The sequence below is a fragment of the Myotis yumanensis genome, unplaced genomic scaffold (assembly GCF_028538775.1).
Source record: "Myotis yumanensis isolate MYYU_CA2020_CCGP unplaced genomic scaffold, mMyoYum1.0.hap1 SCAF_2, whole genome shotgun sequence".
Classification (NCBI taxonomy): domain Eukaryota; kingdom Metazoa; phylum Chordata; class Mammalia; order Chiroptera; family Vespertilionidae; genus Myotis; species Myotis yumanensis.
The window spans coordinates 95,970,771-95,983,060 of record NW_027223753.1 but is presented as its reverse complement, the minus strand read 5'-3'; positions in this window follow the sequence as shown (position 1 = coordinate 95,983,060).

Sequence of the window (12,290 nt, the reverse complement as noted above, 5' to 3'; positions counted from 1 at the left end):
AGTCACCTTTTCCTACAGCCCCGTGACAACAGGTGACCAAAGTGAGAAAAAGAGAGGGATTCTTCTCAGGCAGTCCAGGTTCAGTGAAGACCTGATTACTGCATATGGAACAGGGGCATGTAGGAGACCCCACAAGGCTGCACACAGACCCCCTGCAGCTTTCACTGTCCCTCCAAGTCCAACACTGCAGCATGTCACTTGAAATTCTCATGCCTAGGGTTACTGCATCAGCCATAAATCCATCCCAATGCACTATAATTCAGCCCAGGATATCAGAAGACATTATCAAGTTCCATGCCAAAACTAAAGCTCATTTGATGTAATTAAGCAACCTATTGATCATTTATTTGGGGCTTTAAAGCCTTCTTAATGGTCCTCTATTTGTCCTATTCCTTTGAGTTTAGGGGTGGGGTGTTTTTTTTTTTGAGGGGGGGTGCTTTTCTGTTGTTGTTATTGTCAGTATTACACAGGTCTTCCATTTTATCCCTTTATGCCCTCTTTCACACAACCCTCACCCCACCCCAGGCCTTCCCCATACTATTGTCTGTGTCCATGGGTTATGCATATATGCATATAAGTTCCCTGGTTTATCTCTTCCCGTCCCCCCATACCCTCTCCCCTCTGAGATCTGTTAGTCTATTGCATGCATCCCTATTTTAGTTCCTAGTTCTGAATGGACCTATTGTGTTCCTCAGTTTATTTTGTTCATTAGATTCCACACATAACTGAGATCACTTGATATTTGTCTTTCTCTAACTGGCTTATTTCACTTAGCATAAGAGTCTCCAGGTCCATCTATGCTGTATCAAAGTTTCCCCTTCAAGGAAAAAGCAGATATAAACTTAGGATTGAATAGTTCCATGTTCACACTTTCACCTCAGCTCAGAGTCCACACATCCCATGTGGCTTTTCCTCCAAACATGGCTTCTTGAAGACCTTTTGTTGTGTCCTTAGCATTGTCATAAGCCACAGCTTCGTCTCTGCTTTTGCTCTCCCATACCACTTCCACACACCCACTCCTCCTGACTGCATGTAACCTTGGCTATTGGCCCCTCCTTTTATCTTCCCTTTGAAATCTGAGTCATCCAGCAGCTCCAGGGTCAGCATTAATTTTTCTAGATGCTGTTCCTTCTTTCTTGTAGACATCACACGTGATTATATTGTCAATCATTTTTTTAAAGCCTCCCAGCCTTATTGAACCAATTCCTCACTCAGACGCTCTGACCATCAGATCACAAATAATCTTTCCTCTGAGTCAGGTGTTGCCTGGCATTGCCAAAGCCTCTGCTTCTTCATGACAAAGGCTAGGTAAAGCCCAGTGAATCAGGAGAGCAGACAGGATGAGCTCATAAAGAGGCCAAGTCAGCCCTTCCAGAGCTTGACCTTGTGGTTTCAAATGCCCAGAGGTTTCTAAGGTTGTCTCAGACCACTGGACTAGGCCCACCCCTCCTCCTTACTGTGTCATGTCTAGAAATGGAACCACCAAAGTGGTAGAGCTATTGTGCATTCTGTAAACACACAGAAAAATCTCTGGACACAAACAGCTGGCCACCCTGTCCCTGTCTGTTCTAGCTCTCTGCGTCATCCTCTCTTGTGCTTCCCTGGGTGAACTGGCCACAGCTGGGTATTTCTCATTTAGGTCTCACCTACAGATGCAGTCAGATGTCAGCAAAGGTCGCAGTCACCTAACCTCCCAGCTGAGTTAGATGTCCAAGATGGCTTATTCACACAGCTGGAAGTTGATGCTGGATTGGCTGGGAGCTCAGCTGGGGCTTCTAACAAGACAGCCTACACCAGCAGGCACAGGATTTGCAGAGACCACTCCCAAGGGCAAGCATTCTGAAGGACCTAGGTAGACCTATGATGGAGCCTTGAATCCTCAGAATGTACCACCAATTTCCACTAGCCAAGCAAGTTGCTAAGGCCAGACCCAATTCAAGGGGAGGGAGCTAGACCGTCCCTCTTGCTCTGAGGCATGAACGTGGAGGGAGGGAAGGCTTTGGTCAGCCAGCTGTAGAGACTATCTGCCTCACAGTCCATCTCCGTTATTGGCTGACATCTCGGAAGCGAGAGGAGCCTGGTCTTAGATCTCGCAGCCTGGAGAGGCCAGGGAGTCCAGCCATACCTTCAAATGCAAAGAAGCGTGTCTCATTTTATATTTACCATAAAATGTGTCTATTCTCAACCTGTGTGATCCAGAAGGCCACTCCAAGCTGCCTCTCCTCTGCCCATCAAAACCAGAACCCGGAGAGGAATGGTTTCTCCTGACACTCTGTCTTAGAAAACGGTGACTCTCATTTTAGAGCAGTGATTCTCAACCTTCCTAATGCCACGACCCTTTAATACAGTTCCTCATGTTGTGGTGACCCCCAACCATAAAATTATTTTCGTTGCTGCTTCATAACTGTAATTTTGCTACTGTTATGAATCGTAATGTAAATATCTGATATGCAGGATGTATTTTCATTGTTACAAATTGAACATAATTAAAGCATAGTGATTAATCACAAAAGCAATATGTAATTATATATGTGTTTTCCGATGGTCTTAGGTGACCCCTGTGAAAGGGTCGTTCAACCCCCAAAAGGGTCGTGACCCACAGGTTGAGAACCGCTGTTTTAGAGGAAGATGAAGAAACTAATCTGAAAGAGACATTTTCAAGTTATATTCTCTGTATCTATGGTAAGCTGAATAACAGCTCCCCCCAATATGTCTGCTTTCTAATTCCTAGAACTTGTGAAAGTTTCCTCATCTGACACAAGGGACTTTGCAGATGTGATCGAGTTAAGGAGCCTGTGGCGGTAAGATTATGCTGTGAGCCAAGGAATTCGGGTGAATTCCCTGCAGAGGCTCCAGAGGAACCTGCCCTGCTGGCGCCCTGACTTCAGCCCAGTGAGAGGACTTGGGGCTTCTGGCCTCCAGAACTGTTAGAGAATAAGTTTGTGTTGTTTCAAAGCACTACATCTATGGTAAATTGTTAGAACAGCTACAGGAAATTGAGACAGTATTCCATAAGAATTTTTTTTTTTAATTTACAGTTCTGAATGAATCCTGACAAGAGCCTAGAGATTTTCCATTCTGTCCTAGAATTAAATTTCATTCCTTCAACAAAATACCTTTTTTGTGTTTGGGTCTCATATACTCCATTCTGGAAATCTATTCCCATCCATGAACTACACAGGAGCAAGAAAGCTTCAGGAACACAGGAGACCAGGATTCTAAAATTAATAGAGTGAATAATTAATAAATCATAATCACAATAACAGCAAACATTTTTTTAAAATATATTTTATTGATTTTTTACAGAGAGGAAGGGAGAGAGATAGAGAGTTAGAAACATCGATGAGAGAGAAACATCGATCAGCTGCCTCCTGCACATCTCCTATTGGGGATGTGCCTGCAACCCAGGTATATGCCCTTGACCGGAATCGAACCTGGGACCCTTCAGTTCGCAGGTTGACGCTCCATCCACTGAGCCAAACCGGTTTTGGCAGCAAACATTTATTGAATTGTATGTGCCAAATAATGTTCTAAGGGCCTAATGTGAAAAATTGTGTAATAACCTTGTGAGGAAGGCAGAATATTTATTTCTGCTTTGCAGATAAGGAAAATTAGACAAAGGTTCAATAATAAATCCACTCACTGATGCTCTGCCCTCTACACAAACACACACCCATTCACACCATCTGTATACAAAGATCATAACTAGTATTAGCAACTATTTACCATGTCCACACACTATTGTGCTTCAAATATATGAACACATAATCCTCAAATGACCCCATGTGATAAGTACTATATCATCCCATTTCACAGATGAGAGAACAGATACACAGAGAGATGAGGAGATCAGCCCCCAGAAGTGACAGTATGGCTCCTACCCAGCAGACTGAGCCCAGAGCTCACACTCAGCCCCTGGGCGATGCTGCCACCTCCTAATGTGAAGAAGGGCCTGAAGATGAGAAACATGCCCACACCTGCTGGGTGCCAGGAGTGGGGGTGAGGCAAGCAGTACCAGGAGACCCAAAGAAAGACCCAGTGAGATGGACAGTGTCAGGACTCAGGGCCTGGGATAGAAACTCGCCAACATGGGGGAAGTCGTGGTTATCTCACCTTCTGCAACCAGCCCCACCTTCTGCAACCAGCAGGCTTCAGCAACCAGCCCCACCTAAGAAAATGACTAAGTGCAAGTGGATCAAAATAGAATGACACTCGGGAGCCCAGCAGTGGGAAGGGAGGGCTGCCACGTACCCAGAGAACCACTGCAGCATGAAAACAGCTAAGAATCTACAGAGCCAGTGGGGGTAGTGGAGACAGCACTGCAGAGTGGCTGCATGGAGCCAGCGCTGGGAGTCTGACAAGAACAGGACAGGGGCAGGCTCCCTCCCACTCCCTACCACTCCGCGTGTGGTCTTTGGGTCAAGTTTGAGTTTCACTGGTCCATGGGGCAACTAACTTCCCTTCCAGCTATGATGGAAGTCTGTCTGCCCATAGGTTCATGTCCTTAGAAAGTTTAATAACAATTCTCTTATATCAACTAACTTAAGACCTTTATTGAACCATTTTGTTAATATGAATAACTCAGGTAAAGGTTAAAATGACCCTAATTCACACTAAGATTTGGTTACAATATTCTTATAAATTTTTTAAAGTTCAATTTGAATGCTTTTTAAAATTCAAATAATAGAATTAGACTTTGATACTTATGTCTAGCTCTTTAGGAAAATATATGAAATAAAATTATTCTTTTAAAAGAAAGTGAATACTTGTCAAGCTAAAAGAGGATTTAAAAAATTGGTTTTCTTCAAAAGTTTTAAATGAATCCCTATAATTTTCTTTATTAATTTATTTGCCAAATTCTTTCATTGGCTGCTAGTTTGGGGTGATTCAATTCAACTTCTGTCTAAATTACTACATAAATGAACTATAAAACTTTAGTTCAATTAGTTTATATCACACAAATACAGTTAACCAGATGTTGAAACTAGTAAACATCAACATTGGATAATCTCATCATCAATACAAATGATAAGGGGAAAAGATTCATTGTAAGGACTATACAAATTGCATTGTTATCTACCTTGGGGAGTGGGAAAGAGGCGCCTGACTGCTGCCCCAAGGCACGTGAATATGGCTGAAGCTAAGGTCAGCCTAGGAGTTTTGATATGAGCCACACAGATTTGTCAGTAGCTGCACACCTCCTTTGCTTCAAGTCTTTGGTACAAAGTCTTTGATTCCACCTCCTCACCCGCTCCCTCTCAGTTAAGTGTCAAATTTAAATTGTTGCCTGTCACGGCACTTTTGTAATTATCTCCTATTTCTTTCTAATTCTGGGCTGCAAGCCCTTTCTTGGCAAGATTCAGGTCTTTATATCTGTGCTATCTGGTACATATTTTGTGCTAAAAATATTGTTGGCTGAATAAAAGAAGGGCTCTTTATAAAACCACAAACAAATATAAAAGTGTACAGAGTGAAGCATGAATCTAAACATCTCATCTTCTCCTTAAAAGTCCTGATTGAAAAAGGAACTCTGTGCAGTCTGACTGTAGCAGATGCTGTCCATGAACACAGCAGCGGGACAATGCCACCGAGCCCAGACTTTGTGCTTTCAGTCCTGGGCTTGATGGAGATCCCGATGCATCACTCACCTGCTGTCCGCTGGACAGCATGCTTGGGTAGTGGTCAATTTGAAGCTGCAGGCCCGCATTGCATAAGCTGTGGGCTCCTGGTGCTTATGTCAACAGGGAAGCCTTTACTCAGCCAATGATTTCATGTACTTTTCCTCTTCCTTGACAACTAGAGCTCAAGTGTGGCATATTTGTGTTTCAGGTGAAAGGTTTGAGGTACCAAGAGAGAGTGACCCTTGCTGTATCATCAACTGCTAATTAGCTGACGTTATTTCCAAATAGCCTTTGATTAAAGACTTTGAGGCAGCGACAGTAAAGAACAAGGTCTAAGTGTTTGCAAATCAAACAAAAGAAATGCTGTCCACAACAGTCACATCTTGGAGCTTGCTGCCAGAAAAATAAACCCACCAAAGACCAGCCATCCCTCAAGATCATCTGAAAGCAATCTGCAAAAGTATCTAAATCAAGAGCATTGCAAAATGCCCTGAGGTGCCTAAGATAGAGGTTCAGAATTACCTCCCAAAGAGCCTACAAGAAGCTCTGTTTGCCCCAGCAGAGAATCCTATATAATAAGAGAGAAACATGCAAATTAACCATCCCTCTGCCACAAAGATGGCTGCACCCACAACTGAGGCTGAGTTCCCATAACTAGCCTTAAGGAGCAATCAGCAGAGACCTGAGGCCACGCCCCCCTCTCCCCTCCCCCCCGTGGGGCTTGATAGGGGACCTCAGGCCACGCCCCGACTCCGGCGCCATGCTGGGGGACCTGATGCTGTGCCCTTGCCAGGCAGGGCTTGACAAGGGACCTCAAGGTACATCCCCCGCCCTGGCGCCAGGCCAGAGGAACTCAGGCTGTGCCCCCCACCCTGGTGCCAGACAGGGGACCTGAGGCCATGACCCCCACCCAGTGGGACTTAACAGGGGACCTCAAGGTGTGACCCCTGCCTGGTGCTGGGCCAGACATGTATGGTGTAAACGGACCCTTTCTGAAGAGCACCTGCAACTTGCCGCACTCACTGCCTCCTGGTTAGAGTCTCCTTATGCATTGGTCACCACAATTACATTTGGGGCTTACCTACCTGGTCAGACAAGACCAAGGATGGGTGTCTGGTCCAAAGGTGGTTCAGAAGGGAAGCCTGAAACATGAGCTCTTAATACAAATGAGCGATTGGCAGGAACTACCATGTTCTTTGGGCTGGAGTGTTCATGCTACATATTAACAAGGATACAGATAGTTTAAAAGCACAGACAAGGCAGTAGACAGAATCCATGAATGGCATAGATATCAGCAAGCAGAAGCATGATGCAAAAAGAAGACAAATCTGTTACACATGCTTGTGAATCCCCAGTGTGTAGAATTATCACTGGCTCATAGGTGGGTGTTTAATAAATATGTGTTTAAAGACTGACTTAAGAATAGGGAGTCATGAAAACCAAGATGGCGGCATAGGTATACACCGGAAATTGCTGCCTTGCACAACCACTTCAAAAATACAACTAAAAGACAAAACAGACATCATCCAGAACCACAGGAAGGCTGGCTGAGTGGAAATTCTACAACTAGAAAGAAAGAGAAAAGCACACTGAGACTCAGAAGAGGTGCGGAAGTAAAGTGCAGAGGTACGGAGGCGCACCTGGAAAGGGCTGGCAACTGAGGACTCGGTTGTCTTTTTCAATCGAGAGGGAGACACAAGCTACCGACGGCCCTGAACTCCAGTTCCAGGCCAGTCTCTGGGGACCCAGACTCATACGGGGAGAAACTGGACTGACTGGCAGCGGGCAGAACTCCAGGGCAGCTTTCTCTCAGAGGTGCTTGCAGCGATTACCAAGGGACACTGAGACCCGGGACCTCTTAGGGAAGGGCTGAGGATCAGCCATAGCTGTTTGCTCTGCCCTGTTGATTCCCTGAGACCCCGCCCCACCCAAGCTGTGCGAAGAGGCTTTTGCATATGAATGGCCTGGCCTTTTGCAATCTAAAATTACCTAACAAACTGCAGCTGGGTCAAAGAGACCCAGAACATCCAAAAGAAGGCCCAAGGCCCCATAGCAGCTTGCATTGCTTCACAGCTGGGCCTCATCTGGGCACCTCCAAATCCCAAACAAAGAAGAGGAATCTTCAGATCTCTCCGTAGCTCCTGCTGGGTAGCCTCAGGCAGAGGTTAAATTAGCACCTCCTTAGAGATCCAAGTGCCAGTGTACCCAGTGGTCAGAGTGGGACCATCCAGATTGCAACTCTTCAGATCCATAAGGGACACACTCAGGGGGCAGACTCAGTGAGCTCCAAAGCCCTGCTGAAGCAAGTTTTGCCCCACAAGGGTGTCTCCAGCACAGAAGTTCTCCCACCATAGACATAGCTGATTCTCACAGCCAATTGGCCTGGAGGTCAATTTCTTCCAGTGATACCTACAACAATCAAGGCTTAACTACAACAAGACTGTGCACAAAGCCCACAAAGGGGTGCACCAAGAGTGTCCACCTCAGGTAATTGGGGAGGCTGAGCCACTGGGCCCTATAGGACACCTAGCACACAAAGCCACTCTATAAACACAGGAACGCAGCCAAAATGCAGAGACAAAGAAACAGGTCACAAATGACAGAAATGGAGGAAAGCAAACTACTGGATATAGAATTCAAAACCACGGTCATAAGGATTTTCAAAAATTTTCTAGAAGCTACCGATAAATTTAGTAAGACCTTCAATAAGTCTAGTTTGACCCTCGAGGATATGAAAAAGGACTAACTAGAAATTAAGCATACACTGACTGAAATAAAGAATATTATACAGAGATCCAACAGCAGACTAGAGGATCGCAAGAATCAAGTGAAAGATTTGAAGTACGAAGAAGCAAAAATCACCCAACCAGAAAAACAAAAAGAAAAAAGAATCCAAAAATATGAAGATAGTGTAAGGAGCCTCTGGGACAGCTTCAAGCATACCAACATCCGAATTATGGGGGTGCCAGAAGAAGAGAGAGAGCAAGATATTCAAAACCTATTTGAAGAAATAATGACAGAAAACTTCCCCTACCTGGTCAAAGAAATAGACTTCCAAGTCCAGGATGCGCAGAGAACCCCAAACAAAAGGAGTCCAAAGAGGACCACACCAAGACACATCATAATTAAAATGCCAAGAGCAAAAGACAAAGAGAGAATCTTAAAAGCAGCAAGAGAAAAACAGTTAGTTACCTACAAGGGAGTACCCATACGATTGTCAGCTGATTTCTCAACAGAAACTATACAAGCCAGAAGGGAGTGGCAATAAATATTCAAAGTGATGAATACCAAGAACCTACAACCAAGATTACTTTACCCAGCAAAGCTATCATTCAGAATTGAAGGTAAGATAAAGAGCTTCACAGATAAGAAAAAGCAAAGGAGTTCATCACCACCAAACCAGTATTATATGAAATGCTGAAAGGTATTCTTTAAGAAGAGGAAGAAGAAGAAAAAGGTAAAGATAAAAATTATGAACAACAAATACATATCTATCAACAAGTGAATCCAAAAATCAAGTGAATAAAAAATCTGATCAACAGAATAAACTAGTAAATATAATAGAATCAGGGGCATAGAAAGGGAGTGGACTGACAATTCTCGGGGGGAAAGGGGTGTGCGGGTGCGGGAAGAGACTGGACAAAAATCGTACACCTATGGGTGGGGACAGTGGCGGGGGGGTGGTAAGGACAGACGGTGGAGTGGGAACCGGGTGAAGGGGAGCTATGGGGGGGAAAAAAAAGAGGAACAACTGTAATAATCTGAACAATAAAGATTTAAAAATAGGCATCCAAATTGGAAAAGAGGAAGTAAAACTGTCCTTATTTGCAGATGACATGATATTATACATACAAAACCCTAGAGACTCCATCAAAAAGCTACTAGACTTAATACATGAATTTGGCAATGTAGCAGGATACAAAATTAACCACAAGAAATCTGAGGCATTTCTATACACCAATAGTGAACTTTCAGAAAGGGAGATCAGAAAAACAATCCCGTTTACCATCGCACCAAAAAAATTAAGATACCTAGGAATAAACTTAACTAAAGAGGTTAAAGACCTCTACTCAGAAAACTACAGGACGTTGAAAAAAGAGATAGAGGAAGACATAAAGAGATGGAAGAACATACCATGTTCTTGGATTGGTAGAATCAACATCATTAAAATGTCCATACTACCCAAAGCAATCTATAAATTCAACGCACTTCCCATTAAAATACCAATGGCCTTCTTCAAAGATCTAGAACGAACTCTCCAAAAATTCATCTGGAATAAAAAAAGACCCTGAATAGCTGCAACGATCCTGAGAAAGAACAAAGTAGGTGGGATCTCAATGCCAGATATCAAGCTGTATTACAAAGCCACTGTTCTCAAAACTGCCTGGTACTGGCACAAGAACAGACATATAGATCAGTGGAATAGAATAGAGAGTCCAGAAATTAGCCCGAACCAATATGCTCAATTAATTTTTGACAAAGGAGGCATGAACATACAATGGAGCCAAGATAGTCTCTTCAATAAATGGTGTTGGGAAAATTGGACAGACATATGCAAGAAAATGAAACTAGAGCACCAACTTACACCATACACAAGAATAAACTCAAAATGGATAAAAAAAAAAAAAAAAAAAAAAGATTTAAAAATAAATAAATAAATAAATAATAAAAAAAGAATAGGGAGTCATGCATGACTAGTAGCAGGAGATACCAAAGAGGAGCTCCTGACATCATAGTGATGGAGACCTAAAACAGGACACTACAGGCACTACTGCCTAGTGAATGACAAGGTAACTTGATCCCTAGAGGTCTCATATAGGATAAAGTATCCATTTTTACCCTGAGGCCAGGCAAGGCCTCTGTAGAGGCTGCTTCCTATTTCTTACCTGTGGAATTTCAAAACAGACTGATAGGGACTTACTTAGGTACTCTGTCTCTTGAAATGCAAAAAAAGATCCATGATACCTTGTCAAAATGAGAAGGATGCAGAGCCCCTAAACCTGGGAATATTTTATTTTATTTATTTTTTAATATATATTTTATTGATTTTGTACAGAGAGGAAGGGAGAGGGATAGAGAGTTAGAAACTTCAATGAGAGAGAAACATAGATCAGCTGCCTTCTGCACACCCCATACTGGGGATGTGTCCACAACCAAGATACATGCCCTTGACCGGAATCGAACCTGGGATCCTTCAGTCTGCAGGCCAACGCTCTATCCATTGAGCCAAACCCGTTAGGGCAACCTGGGAATATTTTAAAATGGATGGAAGACCATGGAACTTGGAGGACTAAAAAACATATATATACCCTGTGGTTAATCTCCAGGACATTTTGACTTTCCTTCTAGTTCATGACTTGGATTAATAATGGGACATAATCTCTTAGTGGAACTAGAATGAGAAAAAATATTTCATAGATGGTTCATTCCTTCCCCAGCTGCTACTACACGGTACCTGTTGCCAGATCCAATACAAGATTTTTTGTACTTCTTCCTGCATGATATAAGCGGGGCTGAGGATTGCATGAGCCCTATTTTAGCTGAGACCTGGGAGAGACCAAAACTCTGTGCCCAACCTGCTCCTGAATGAGTCAGCACAACTCAAATCACCCTATCATCAAAGCATGATTTATTTTGGAGCCCTGAACCCACCACAAACATTAGATAATAATTAACCTATTAATAAGAGATGAAAGTGTTATTTTTACATTAGATTAACCTAGAAAAAAAGTTGACTCAATTCTGGCTTGGTAAAAGGACCAAGATTATATATATTTATAGCAATGGTTCACCTACTTATGTATTTAGCAGTGCTCAAATTAGCAGCTCATATCTACTCTCGTAGCTCTTTGTGGCATCTGATGGACACATATGATCTAGGTAAGAGTCACTTCTGTGAACAAATGCATTTCTTTTTCCTCTTAGAAAACATCTCAAAATCTATTCCAAATGCTGTGCAAACCAAGGCTGTAAGGATAATACAAATTCAGTGCAAGTTGCAATCTGACTACAGTTTCACACTGAGTTGACATTTGCTTGTTCCTCTTTTGGGTTTTCTTTGGTGGGTGGATAGAAGGGAAACACAGGCACAATACAATGCAAGTATGATTGCTGCTGTAGTTGTTATAGTAAGGTTTTAAATTAAGAATTAATTACTCAATGTCCACATGGAAGTAACTTAAAGAGAATGAGGAAGAAGAAGACAAAGAACATTGTTTTGTTTTGTTTTCAGAAAAAAATCTCTGTGTTTCCTTTAGATTCAATAGTCCTGACAATTATATAAATGAGATAGTATGCCCATTTTACAGATTGGGTAATTGAGATCAGAATAGTCATGATCACAAAACATTTTCTAGTTGATTCTAGAATGAAGCCAAATTTTTCTCATTTTAATTTTAGTACTATGACCTAAATACATGTATTTGATTATCTGAATAGGTTAAATGAGACCAAAAAAGAAATAGAGTTACTAACTCAAAATTATTAATATAGGAGTTTTATTTCTGGCTCTGATGTTTCAATCCAAACATCCTACTAGGAACAACCATAAAATATGAAGAAATTACAAGAGAAGTTGTTGAGAGACAATAGACAGTAACCAAGTCAACAGAGACTTGAGGGGGAAAGATCTCAGAAAAACAACCAAGTGAACTCTGTACTCCTCTTTGC